The following is a 12500-nucleotide window of genomic DNA, read 5'->3' as shown; positions in this document are numbered from 1 at the left end:
TGTAGAAGTGTCAGTTGATGTGTCTGTAGAAGTGTCAGTTGATGTTTCTGTGGAAGTGTCAGTTGATGTTTCTGTAGAAGTATCAATCGATGTGTCTGTAGAAGTGTCAGTTGATGTGTCTGTAGAAGTGTCAGTTAATGTGTCTGTAGAAGTGTCAGTTGATGTTTCTGTAGAAGTGTCAATCGATGTGTCTGTAGAAGTGTCAGATGATGTTTCTATAGAAGTGTCAGTTGATGTGTCTGTAGTAGTGTCAGTTGATGTTTCTGTAGAAGTATCAATCGATGTGTAGGTAGAAGTGTCAGTTGATGTTTCTGTAGTAGTGTCAGTTGATGTTTCTGTAGAAGTGTCAGTTGATGTTTCTGTAGAAGTGTCAGTTGATGTTTCTGTAGAAGTGTCAGTTGATGTGTCTGTAGAAGTGTCAGTTGATATGTCTGTAGAAGTGTCAGTTGATGTGTCTGTAGAAGTGTCAGTTGATGTTTCTGTAGAAGTGTCAGATCGATGTGTCTGTAGAAGTGTCAGTTGATGTTTCTGTAGAAGTGTCAGTTGATGTTTCTGTAGAAGTATCAATCGATGTGTCTGTAGAAGTGTCAGTTGATGTTTCTGTAGAAGTGTCAGTCGATGTGTCTGTAGAAGTGTCAGTTGATGTTTCTGTAGAAGTGTCAGTTGATGTGTCTGTAGAAGTGTCAGTTGATGTGTCTGTAGAAGTGTCAGTTGATGTGTCTGTAGAAGTGTCAGTTGATGTTTCTGTAGAAGTGTCAGTTGATGTGTCTGTAGAAGTGTCAGTTGATGTTTCTGTAGAAGTGTCAGTCGATGTGTCTGTAGAAGTGTCAGTTGATGTGTCTGTAGAAGTGTCAGTTGATGTGTCTGTAGAAGTGTCAGTTGATGTGTCTGTAGAAGTGTCAGTTGATGTGTCTGTAGAAGTGTCAGTTGATGTGTCTGTAGAAGTGTCAGTTGATGTGTCTGTAGAAGTGTCAGTTGATGTTTCTGTAGAAGTATCAATCGATGTGTCTGTAGAAGTGTCAGTTGATGTTTCTGTAGAAGTATCAATCGATGTGTCTGTAGAATGTCAGTGATGTTTCTGTAGAAGTGTCCAGTTGATGATGTCTGTAGAAGTGTCAGTTGATGTTCTGTAGAAGTGTCAATCGATGTGTCTGTAGAAGTGTCAGTTCGATGTGTCTGTAGAAGTGTCAGTTGATGTTTCTGTAGAAGGTCAGTTGATGTGTCTGTAGAAGTGTCAGTTGATGTTCTGTAGAAGTGTCATTCGATGTGTCTGTAGAATGTGTCAGTTGATGTGTCTGTAGAAGTGTCAGTTGATAGTGTCTGTAGAAGTGTCAGTTGATGTGTCTGTAGAAGTGTCAGTTGATGTTCTGTAGAAGTATCATTCGATGTTGTCTGTAGAAGTGTCAGTTGATGTTTCTGTAGAAGTGTCAATCGATTGTCTGTAGAAGTGTCAGTTGATGTGTCTGTAGAAGTGATCAATCGATGTGTCTGTAGAAGTGTCAGTTGAAGGTTCTGTAGAAGTGTCATTCGATGTGTCTGTAGAAGTGTCAGTTGATGTTTCTGTAGAAGTGTCAGTTGATGTTTCTGTAGAAGTATCAATCGATGTGTCCTGTAGAAGTGTCAGTTGATGTGTCTGTAGAAGTATCAATCGATGTTTCTGTAGAAGTGTCAGTAGATGTATCTGTAGAAGTGTCAGTTGATGTGTCTGTAGAAGTGTCAGTTCGATGTGTCCTGTAGAAGTGTCAGTTGATGTTTCTGTAGAAGTGTCAGTTGATGTGTCTGTAGAAGTGTCAATCGATGTGTCTGTAGAAGTGTCAGTTGATGTGTCTGTAGAAGTATCAATCGATGTGTCTGTAGAAGTGTCAGTTGATGTTTCTGTAGAAGTGTCAGTTGATGTGTCTGTAGAAGTGTCAGTTGATGTTTCTGTAGAAGTGTCAGTTGATGTTTCTGTAGAAGTGTCAGTTGATGTTTCTGTAGAAGTGTCAGTTGATGTGTCTGTAGAAGTGTCAGTGATGTGTCTGTAGAAGTGTCAGTTGATGTTTCTGTAGAAGTATTCACTCGATGTGTCTGTAGAAGTGTCAGTTGATGTTTCTGTAGAAGTATCAGATCGATGTGTCTGTAGAAGTGTCAGTTGATGTTTCTGTAGAAGTGTCAGTTGATGTGTCTGTAGAAGTGTCAGTTGATGTTTCTGTAGAAGTGCAGTTGATGTGTCTGTAGAAGTGATGTAGTCTGTAGAAGTGTCAGTTGATGTGTCTGTAGAAGTGTCAGTTGATGTGTCTGTAGAAGTGTCAGTTGATGTTTCTGTAGAAGTATCAATCGATGTGTCTGTAGAAGTGTCAGTTGATGTGTCTGTAGAAGTGTCAATCGATGTGTCTGTAGAAGTGTCAGTTGATGTGTCTGTAGAAGTGTCAGTTGATGTGTCTGTAGAAGTGTCAGTTGATGTTTCTGTAGAAGTATCAATCGATGTGTCTGTAGAAGTGTCAGTTGATGTGTCTGTAGAAGTGTCAGGTTGATGTGTCTGTAGAAGTGTCAGTGATGTGTCTGTAGAAGTAGTCAGTTGATGTGTCTGTAGAAGTGTCAGTTGATGTGTCTGTAGAAGTGTCAGTTGATGTGTCTGTAGAAGTGTCAGTTGATGTGTCTGTAGAAGTGTCAGTTGATGTGTCTGTAGAAGTGTCAGTTGATGTTTCTGTAGAAGTATCAATCGATGTGTCTGTAGAAGTGTCAGTTGATGTATCTGTAGAAGTGTCAGTTAATGTGTCTGTAGAAGTGTCAGTTGATGTTTCTGTAGAAGTGTCAGTCGATGTGTCTGTAGAAGTGTCAGTTGATGTATCTGTAGAAGTGTCAGTTGATGTGTCTGTAGAAGTGTCAGTTGATATGTCTGTAGAAGTGTCAGTTGATGTGTCTGTAGAAGTGTCAGTTGATGTATCTGTAGAAGTATCAATCGATGTGTCTGTAGAAGTGTCAGTTGATGTTTCTGTAGAAGTATCAATCGATGTGTCTGTAGAAGTGTCAGTTGATGTATATATAGAAGTGTCAGTTGATGTTTCTGTAGAAGTATCAATCGATGTGTCTGTAGAAGTGTCAGTTGATGTGTCTGTAGAAGTGTCAGTTGATATGTCTGTAGAAGTATCAATCGATGTGTCTGTAGAAGTGTCAGTTGATGTGTCTGTAGAAGTGTCAGTTGATGTGACTGCAGAAGTGTCAGTTGATGTTTCTATAGAAGTATCAATCGATGTGTCTGTAGAAGTGTCAGTTGATGTATCTGTAGAAGTGTCAGTTGATGTGTCTGTAGAAGTGTCAGTTGATGTTTCTGTAGAAGTGTCAGTTGATGTGTCTGTAGAAGTGTCAGTTGATGTTTCTGTAGAAGTATCAATCGATGTGTCTGTAGAAGTGTCAGTTGATGTGTCTGTAGAAGTGTCAGTTGATGTGTCTGTAGAAGTGTCAGTTGATGTGTCTGTAGAAGTGTCAGTTGATGTGTCTGTAGAAGTGTCAGTTGATGTGTCTGTAGAAGTGTCAGTTGATGTTTCTGTAGAAGTGTCAGTCGATGTGTCTGTAGAAGTGTCAGTTGATGTGTCTGTAGAAGTGTCAGTTGATGTGTCTGTAGAAGTGTCAGTTGATGTGTCTGTAGAAGTGTCAGTTGATGTGTCTGTAGAAGTGTCAGTTGATGTGTCTGTAGAAGTAGTCAGTTCGATGTGTCTGTAGAAGTGTCAGTGATGTTTCTGTAGAAGTATCAATCGATGTGTCTGTAGAAGTGTCAGTTGATGTGTCTGTAGAAGTGTCAGTTGATGTTTCTGTAGAAGTATCAATCGATGTGTCTGTAGAAGTGTCAGTTGATGTGTCTGTAGAAGTGTCAGTGATGTTTCTGTAGAAGTGTCAATCGATGTGTCTGTAGAAGTGTCAGTTGATGTTTCTGTAGAAGTATCAATCGATGTGTCTGTAGAAGTGTCAGTTGATGTTTCTGTAGAAGTGTCAGTTGATGTGTCTGTAGAAGTGTCAGTTGATGTGTCTGTAGAAGTGTCAATCGATGTGTCTGTAGAAGTGTCAGTTGATGTGTCTGTAGAAGTGTCAGTTGATGTGTCTGTAGAAGTGTCAGTTGATGTTTCTGTAGAAGTGTCAGTTGATGTTTCTGTAGAAGTATCAATCGATGTGTCTGTAGAAGTGTCAGTTGATGTTTCTGTAGAAGTATCAATCGATATGTCTGTAGAAGTGTCAGTTGATGTGTCTGTAGAAGTGTCAGTTGATGTATCTGTAGAAGTGTCAGTTGATGTTTCTGTAGAAGTATCAATCGATGTGTCTGTAGAAGTGTCAGTTGATGTTTCTGTAGAAGTGTCAGTTGATGTTTCTGTAGAAGTATCAATCGATGTGTCTGTAGAAGTGTCAGTTGATGTGTCTGTAGAAGTATCAATCGATGTGTCTGTAGAAGTGTCAGTTGATGTGTCTGTAGAAGTGTCAGTTGATGTGTCTGTAGAAGTGTCAGTTGATGTTTCTGTAGAAGTGTCAGTTGATGTTTCTGTAGAAGTGTCAGTTGATGTTTCCTGTAGAAGTAGTCAGTTTGATGTGTCTGTAGAAGTGTCAGTTGATATGTCTGTAGAAGTGTCAGTGAGTGTCTGTAGAAGTATCAATCGATGTGTCTGTAGAAGTGTCAGTTGATGTGTCTGTAGAAGTGTCAGTTGATGTGACTGCAGAAGTGTCAGTTGATGTTTCTATAGAAGTGTCAGTTGATATGTCTGTAGAAGTGTCAGTTGATGTTTCTGTAGAAGTGTCAGATCGATGTGTCTGTAGAAGTGTCAGTTGATGTGTCTGTAGAAGTGTCAGTTGATGTATATGTAGAAGTGTCAGTTGATGTTTCTGTAGAAGTGTCAGTTGATGTTTCTGTAGAAGTATCAATCGATGTGTCTGTAGAAGTGTCAGTTGATGTGTCTGTAGAAGTGTCAGTTGATATGTCTCGTAGAAGTGTCAGTTGATGTGTCTGTAGAAGTGTCAATCGATGTGTCTGTAGAAGTGTCAATCGATGTGTCTGTAGAAGTGTCAATTGATGTGTCTGTAGAAGTGTCAGTTGATGTTTCTGTAGAAGTGTCAGTTGATATGTCTGTAGACGTGTCAGTTGATGTTTCTATAGAAGTATCAATCGATGTGTCTGTAGAAGTGTCAGTTGATGTATCTGTAGAAGTGTCAGTTGATGTGTCTGTAGAAGTGTCAGTTGATATGTCTGTAGAAGTGTCAGTTGATGTGTCTGTAGAAGTATCAGTTGATGTGTCTGTAGAAGTGTCAGTTGATGTGTTTGTAGAAGTGTCAGTTGATGTGTCTGTGGAAGTGTCAGTTGATGTTTCTGTAAAAGTGTCAGTTGATGTGTCTGTAGAAGTGTCAGTTGATGTGTCTGTAGAAGTGTCAGTTGATGTGTCTGTAGAAGTGTCAGTTGATGTGTCTGTAGAAGTGTCAGTTGATGTGTCTGTAGAAGTGTCAGTTGATGTTTCTGTAGAAGTGTCAGTTGATGTGTATGTAGAAGTGTCAGTTGATGTTTCTGTAGAAGTGTCAGTCGATGTTTCTGTAGAAGTATCAATCGATGTGTCTGTAGAAGTGTCAGATGATGTTTCTGTAGAATTATGAATCGATGTGTCTGTAGAAGTGTCAGTTGATGTTTCAGTAGAAGTGTCAGTTGATGTTTCTGTAGAAGTGTCAATCGATGTTTCTGTAGAAGTGTCAGTTGATGTGTCTGTAGAAGTGTCAGTTGATGTGTCTGTAGAAGTGTCAGTTGATGTTTCTGTAGAAGTGTTAGTTGATGTGTCTGTAGAACTGTCAATTGATGTTTCTGTAGAAGAGTCAGTTGATGTTTCTGTAGAAGTGTCAGTTGATGCTGTCTGTAAAAATGTCAGTTGATGTGTCTGTAGAAGTGTCAGTTGATGTGTCTGTAGAAGTGTCAGTTGATGTGTCTGTAGAAGTGTGAGTTGATATTTGTGTAGAAGTGTGAGTTGATGTGTCTGTAGAAGTGTCAGTTGATGTGTCTGAAGAAGTGACAGTTGATGTTTCTGTAGAAGTGTCAGTTGATGTGTCTGTAGAAGTGTCAATCGATGTGTCTGTAGATGTGTCAGTTGATGTGTCTGTAGAAGTTTCAGTTGATGTGTCTGTAGAAGTGTCAGTTGATGTGTCTGTAGTTGATGTTTCTGTAGAAGTGTCAGTTGATGTTTCTGTAGAAGTGTCAATCGATGTTTCTGTAGAAGTGTCAGTTGATGTGTCTGTAGAAGTGTCAGTTGATGTGTCTGTAGAAGTGTCAGTTGATGTTTCTGTAGAAGTGTCAGTTGATGTGTCTGTAGAACTGTCAATTGATGTTTCTGTAGAAGTGTCAGTTGATGTGTCTGTAGAAGAGTCAGTTGATGTTTCTGTAGATGTGTCAGTTGATGTTTCTGTAGAAATGTCAGTTGATGTGTCTGTAGAAGTGTCAGTTGATGCGTCTGTAGAAGTGTCAGTTGATGTGTCTGTAGAAGTGTCAGTTGATATTTGTGTAGAAGTGTGTGTTGATGTGTCTGTAGAAGTGTCAGTTGATGTGTCTGAAGAAGTGACAGTTGATGTATCTTTTCTCGAGTCACCCGGATGAGGTTCGTTGCTTGTTTCGTTGGATTGTTGTGCTCCAAGTGTTGTTAGGGGAATTTGTTTACTAGTTATCACAGTCTCCCTCGCTAAGCTTCTCGTATCAATTGCCGATTCCTTTGTCGTTGAACCTGGAAGTGTTTGTATGGTGCAGTTAGTAATAAGAACGCGTAGGAGTTTGTTATCATTAAATATAATTTAAAAATAATATTGTTAAAGTAAAGATAATAAGAATTGCAGTGTGGCTAGTCGCCACGCTTCTTTATCTCTCGTGACGCTTTGGTACGTTTTCTGTGGTTCTCGTTTAAAATAGGCTTCCTTACTTTTTAAATTTCGTTCTTTGTCGGCATACCTAGTCTTGATTATCTCTCAGTTTCCTTATTTCATTCAATTCAATATAAAGTGTTAATCAGGATTAACACTTTTATAAACATTAATTTATGTACTATTTTACTCATAGCCATTTTTTATTGTTTTACATTTTTCTCGTTATAACTAAATTATAATTTTTTTTTATCATTTTGGGCAGTTTTATACATTTCATTCATTTTGCAAAGCTGTGCATAGTGACGCCACCATTACCTCTGATCCCCGGAAAGGAACAGTATACCCATACTGTTTATTTCCTTTTTTTCTGCGTGAAACCGGCTCTACGCCTCGGAATCTACAAAGGATAAGTTAAATCTGATGTTACTTTGTTTTGCAGATGGAGCTGGATGCGGTCAATTCTTTTTGCAAGCTTTATGATTTTGCTTTGCTTTAACCCCTTGCCGACGGGTATGACGTATACGTACGTGCTATGCCCACTGTGAGTACTTGTTTGATTGTTTTTTCACATGGATGCCTACACTTGTACTAAGTCACCAATGAGCCAGTTACGAGTACTGCCTGTCTCGGCCGTTCACCCTTTTCTTTGATTTACGAAATATTTAACGTTATCTTATTTTGCTGTTACTGTTAAAAAACATCATAATAATTATAATGTTTATAATAAAAATAACACCATCGATCTTTCTTTGCTGGATTTCTTGGCTATCAACCAGCGGCATGTGACCAAGGTTACTTAGCCAATGGATCCTATTTAATCCATCAATCTATATAAGGTCATGAAGTTTTGTCTCTCTTAGAAAAGTTATTACTTTACTGATGGTTCGTTCATCATCTGATAATATGTTCCATAAGGTAAAATCTTTATTTTCATTCTGATGTAATTTTTTAGTGGTTGTCTCTGATTGTTGTACTGGTTGCATACTGCAAGGATGTGGTCTATGTTAAGGATTGTGTTGCAGAGGGGGCATTGTGGAGGGTATTTCTTTTCTATGTAGGGAGTGAGGTGGGTAAGTCTTGAGGCGTTGACCCTAATGCGGGCCAACACCACCTCCTCCCTTCTGTCTTTCCTGTCGGATGTGTCCCACAGGTCTATTATTTGCTTCATTTTGTTTGTGAGTTGGAGGCTGGTCCACTCACTTTGCCACAGGAGATGTATTTTTGCTTTTATAAGAGACACAAAACACCTGAGTTCTGTACGAACTATGGTAGTGTCCAGATCGCAAGTTGACCCGGCTAGTTTGTCAGCCTGTTCATTGCCATGGATACCAGAGTGGGCTGGTACCCATATTAACTTGATTGATTTGTTGGCACCATGTAAATTACGAATGCTATTACCCAGCAGTTCATTTTTAGTGGTTTCTAAGGATTTAATAGCTTTAAGTGAACTTAATGAATCTAAAAAAAATAACTATTCTGTCGTGGGTCGTCGATAGTGCAAAATCAATAGTTTTATCAATGACAAAAAGTTCGGCAAGAAAAATTGATGTATGATTCGGCAGTCTGAACTTTAATTCACATTCAGTCGACCATATCTGTCTTGGAGCCGTCGGTATATATATGAAGAAAAAAAATGTTTAATAAGGATCTTTCTGAACCTCTGGCGTACCTCCACCTCCGGCGCCATGGCCTTGGTTGATGGAAGCCAGGCTTCTATAATAGAAAAATTGGGGTTTCCCATGGCCCTATATTTGACTGAACCAGGGAATCGATGGTAGAGAGATCTATACCGACTTTCTCGACGAGGTCGTGGAGTCTCGTAGCAAAGGGCCTAGTGCCTCCATTGCCATTAGGGTGGCTTGGGTCTCGAGCCACCTTAGCGGCATAGGTCAGTGCTAACTGGCTGCGTCTGAATCGGAGGGGAGGTACTCCTGACTCCACCTCAAGACGCTCGATCCGAGTGCACACACACACGCAAACAAGCATTCTGCACAGCATCCAAACCTTTCAAACTTGTTCTCGATGCCGAACCATACACGATTGACTCATAATCTACTTTAGACCTAATAAAGGCTTTATATACCATTATCAAAGACTATCAGCTCCCAATTTATTACCAGAAATGCACTTTAATAAATTTAGTGTTCTTTGACATTTATTCTTTAACTAACAAATGTGGTCTTTCCAATTGAGTCTATTATCAAAGAGTAGACCAAGAAATTTAGCAGAATTTTAAAATAGGTATTGGGTGGTTGTCTTGAGTTAGCCTGATGTTCGGCTTCCTCCTACATGAAAAAATTACCCCAATACTCTTTCTAGTGGAAAACTTAAAACCCCACTGGAGGCCCTAGTTATGAATCGTATCCAGTGCCAATTGGATTCTGCATTATTGCTGGAATGCCATAATGCACAATCATCAGCATACAGTCAGTATTTAAGATTCCGAGGAGGAGCTGGTAAGATGTCATTGGTCAAAAATTGAAATAATGTTGGTGACAAGACACTTCCTTGTGGGACCCCTTTTGCCTGGACAAAAATGTCTGAAAAAGTGACATTGTCAGAAAACAATTTGACAGCAAACGTTCTGTCAGAAATGAAATTTTCCACGTAATCCAAAAGCATAAAGTTTTCGTAGGCTTTTTCTATATCTAAAAATACTGAGATGTCATCATGATTAAAATGCTTCATCATCTCATATCGAATCTCATCGGGGCCCGGGGATGTTCCTCTACAGGCTTCTAGGGCTCGGACAAGCTCATCCATTGTAAGATCTTTATTGTAATCAAAGTCATCTCCTGTGGCAAAGTGAATAGGTTGCAGCTCAGCGGCTTCCTTGGTGGGCAGGAAATTGGGATGGTAATTTGCTGAGCTGCTTGTATGAGAGAACTGCCTGGCGTCTCTTTTAGCTTGTCTAATTATTCTACGAGCCCTAGCTCTTGCTAGTTTGTAGTTGCAAAAGTTCTCATTATTGATGTTATTTTTGAAAAGCCTGTAGGCCTTATTGCGTCGGCACAGCGCCCTGCGGCAATCTGGTGTCCACCATGGAACTCTGCTTAACGCTATCTGTCGAAGTTTTAGGAATGGATAGCAAAGCTGCTTCTAAAATCGAATTCTGAATATTGTTTACTTTATCATCAATGGTTTTCGAGTTCGAGATTGACGCTCCTTGTGAAGGCGACCCAGTCTGCTCTTTTTACGTTAAATTTAGGAGCTGAAGGCGTTCTTGCTGTGTCGTATGAATATTCAATCAAAATAGGAAGGTGATCGCTTCCCTACGAGTCATCAATGGTGTGCCACAGGCACTTGGCTGCTACTGATGAAGAGACCAGTGATAAGTCAATAAAGCTCAAATTACCGGTATTATCGTCCATCCGTGTCGGGCTACTATCGTTCAGAAGGACTAAATCAGAACCATTAATCAGCTTAACTACTTGCTCACCTCTACCATCCGCCCGCAGGGAACCCCATAACGTATGATGAGCATTAAAATCACCTAAAATTACTTTATTTTGTGGCAGACTATCCTGAAGAGCAAAAAGCTCATCATAAATTACCACTTTATCAGGGGGTCAATAAATCGAACATGTAGCCAGATACGTGTTATTGATTTTTACTTTGCATGCGACAAACTCCAAAGTAGAATCAATAATCACTTCTGTAAAAGGGAGGCTTTGGTGGATGTACATGGCGACTCCACCTCCACCCCTACCCTCTCGATCCTTCCGACACAAATGGTAGTTTCTCAGTGATACGACCTCGTCAGAGACGAGGTTTGTTAAGTGTGTTTCTTGTAGGACGATAAAATCGGGAGCATAGGACGAGGCTAATAATTTGAGGTCGCATTTACTTTAGATCTAAGACTTCGACAGTTCCACTGTATTATGGTTAACGCGATGATTACGTTTTATGGGGTTTGGAAGTGCCTTGTCCGCCGGTTTTAATTTTCTTTTTCTGGGAGGGAGGTTCGTCCTCCTCTCCCTCGCTACCCAGGGGCCTTCCATGGGTATTTTTGGAGACAGTAGCCTCCATGTCCTGCGTCTCGCTGCCAGGGAGACGCCCGGTGGAGAATGATCTACTCCGAGAAGCAGACCAAACACCAGACGAAGTCCTAGCAGGAGCCGCCAGAACGAGAAGGTGCGATCCAGATTGTGTTTTGGTATCATCCTCCTAATGATGCTGCTGCTTTTGCTGGGTTGATTCAGCAATTTGTTGAATTGTATTTTTCAATTCTTTGATTTGACTCATTAATTCCTTAACCGTTTCCTTTAATTCTGCAATTTCTTTATCCTTAGCTGCAAGTTCCTGACTGATGTCGTTTGCACTGGGAGTGTTGTTAGTTGCTGCTGAAGCGTAGGAAGTATTGGGTTTGTTGGTCAAACCTTCAACTTTCCTCTTGGCTTCATGGTAACTAACATCATGTCCTCTCATGTATACTAATATTTCAGTCTCCTTCTTCAAGCTGCTGCACTCGGCAGAGCCAGATTGATGGGGACCTCCACAATTAGCACCTTGAGCGTTTTCTCAGTACATACAGCAGTGTCATGATCTCCAGCACATTTACCACAAGTAAATTTACTAGTATCCTTATCATTGCATCGTAATGAGGTGTGTCCAAATTTTTGGCATCTATTACAGTGCATAGGTTTTTGAATGTAAGGTCGCACTTGGACACGTTCATATCCAACCGTGACATACTCAGGAATCTTACTTGAAGCAAAAGTAAAAAAGCACAATCCGGTTTTTGTTCGCACATATTTTCCAGAATTTCACTCTCCTCCATTGTCCTCAAATCCCTGCTAAAGATTACTCCCTTGCAGATATTGGGGCCAATAGGGATAGTTACGTTAACCTTCAAATCATGAATCTGCGTCAGTTTAAGCAAGTCCTTAATCTGGGAGTTGAATTGCACTTTTACAAGGAGGCTACCATCTCGCAATTTCTTGACAAAATCAAAATCGCCGTCCACTTGACCATCAGTGACCTTCTTGATGATGAAGGGGCTCACATTCAAAAGCGATTGATTTTCATTAACGCATTTGATAGTCAAATACCTTGCATTCTGTGGAGGGATTGAAAAAAATCGTCGTTCTCGTTTGTCAGCAGTAGGGGTTTCGTTGTTCAAGGTCGCATTTGTCTTAGAGGAGTCATGGGTCGTCCCCCCTCCTTGAGGAGGAGAAGGGGTAGCCGAGGAATCGCACATGATGGGTATCGGACCGACCCCTGGGCCCGTGCCCGTTGTCCTGAAGGGACCAGTTAACTATTGTTAATCAACCTAACAGCAATAGCTAAGAGAAGAGTGTGGCAGTTTCCGTCCTCTACCCCCCCCAGTGGAAGCCTGGTTGCGTTCTCCAGTACCAAAGAGGGATCGAGTTACCGCCGAACTTGCCTAGTGCGAAGGGCGGTAATTCGATGCCCACCCCCCAAGCGAATACGGGAGCCCACAAGGGTACTCCGGTAGGCTCAGGGAAGTCACATGAAGAGAGGAAAAGAATTCAGAATAAAGAAAAAGTGCGCCCAAAGGACGCCCCAGACTACTGGGCCTCCCTACCCAGGGGTCAATGGCCGTAAGGGCTACCCTAGTGTAGGAGAGTGCTGCGGGTCTGAGGTGGGGTGCTGACTACGCCTACTGTAGTTTCGTGTGACCTGCA

This window comes from Penaeus chinensis, chromosome 40, assembly GCF_019202785.1.
Source record: "Penaeus chinensis breed Huanghai No. 1 chromosome 40, ASM1920278v2, whole genome shotgun sequence".
Taxonomy (NCBI): Eukaryota; Metazoa; Arthropoda; class Malacostraca; order Decapoda; family Penaeidae; genus Penaeus; species Penaeus chinensis.
Note: the sequence above shows the minus strand (reverse complement) of the source record.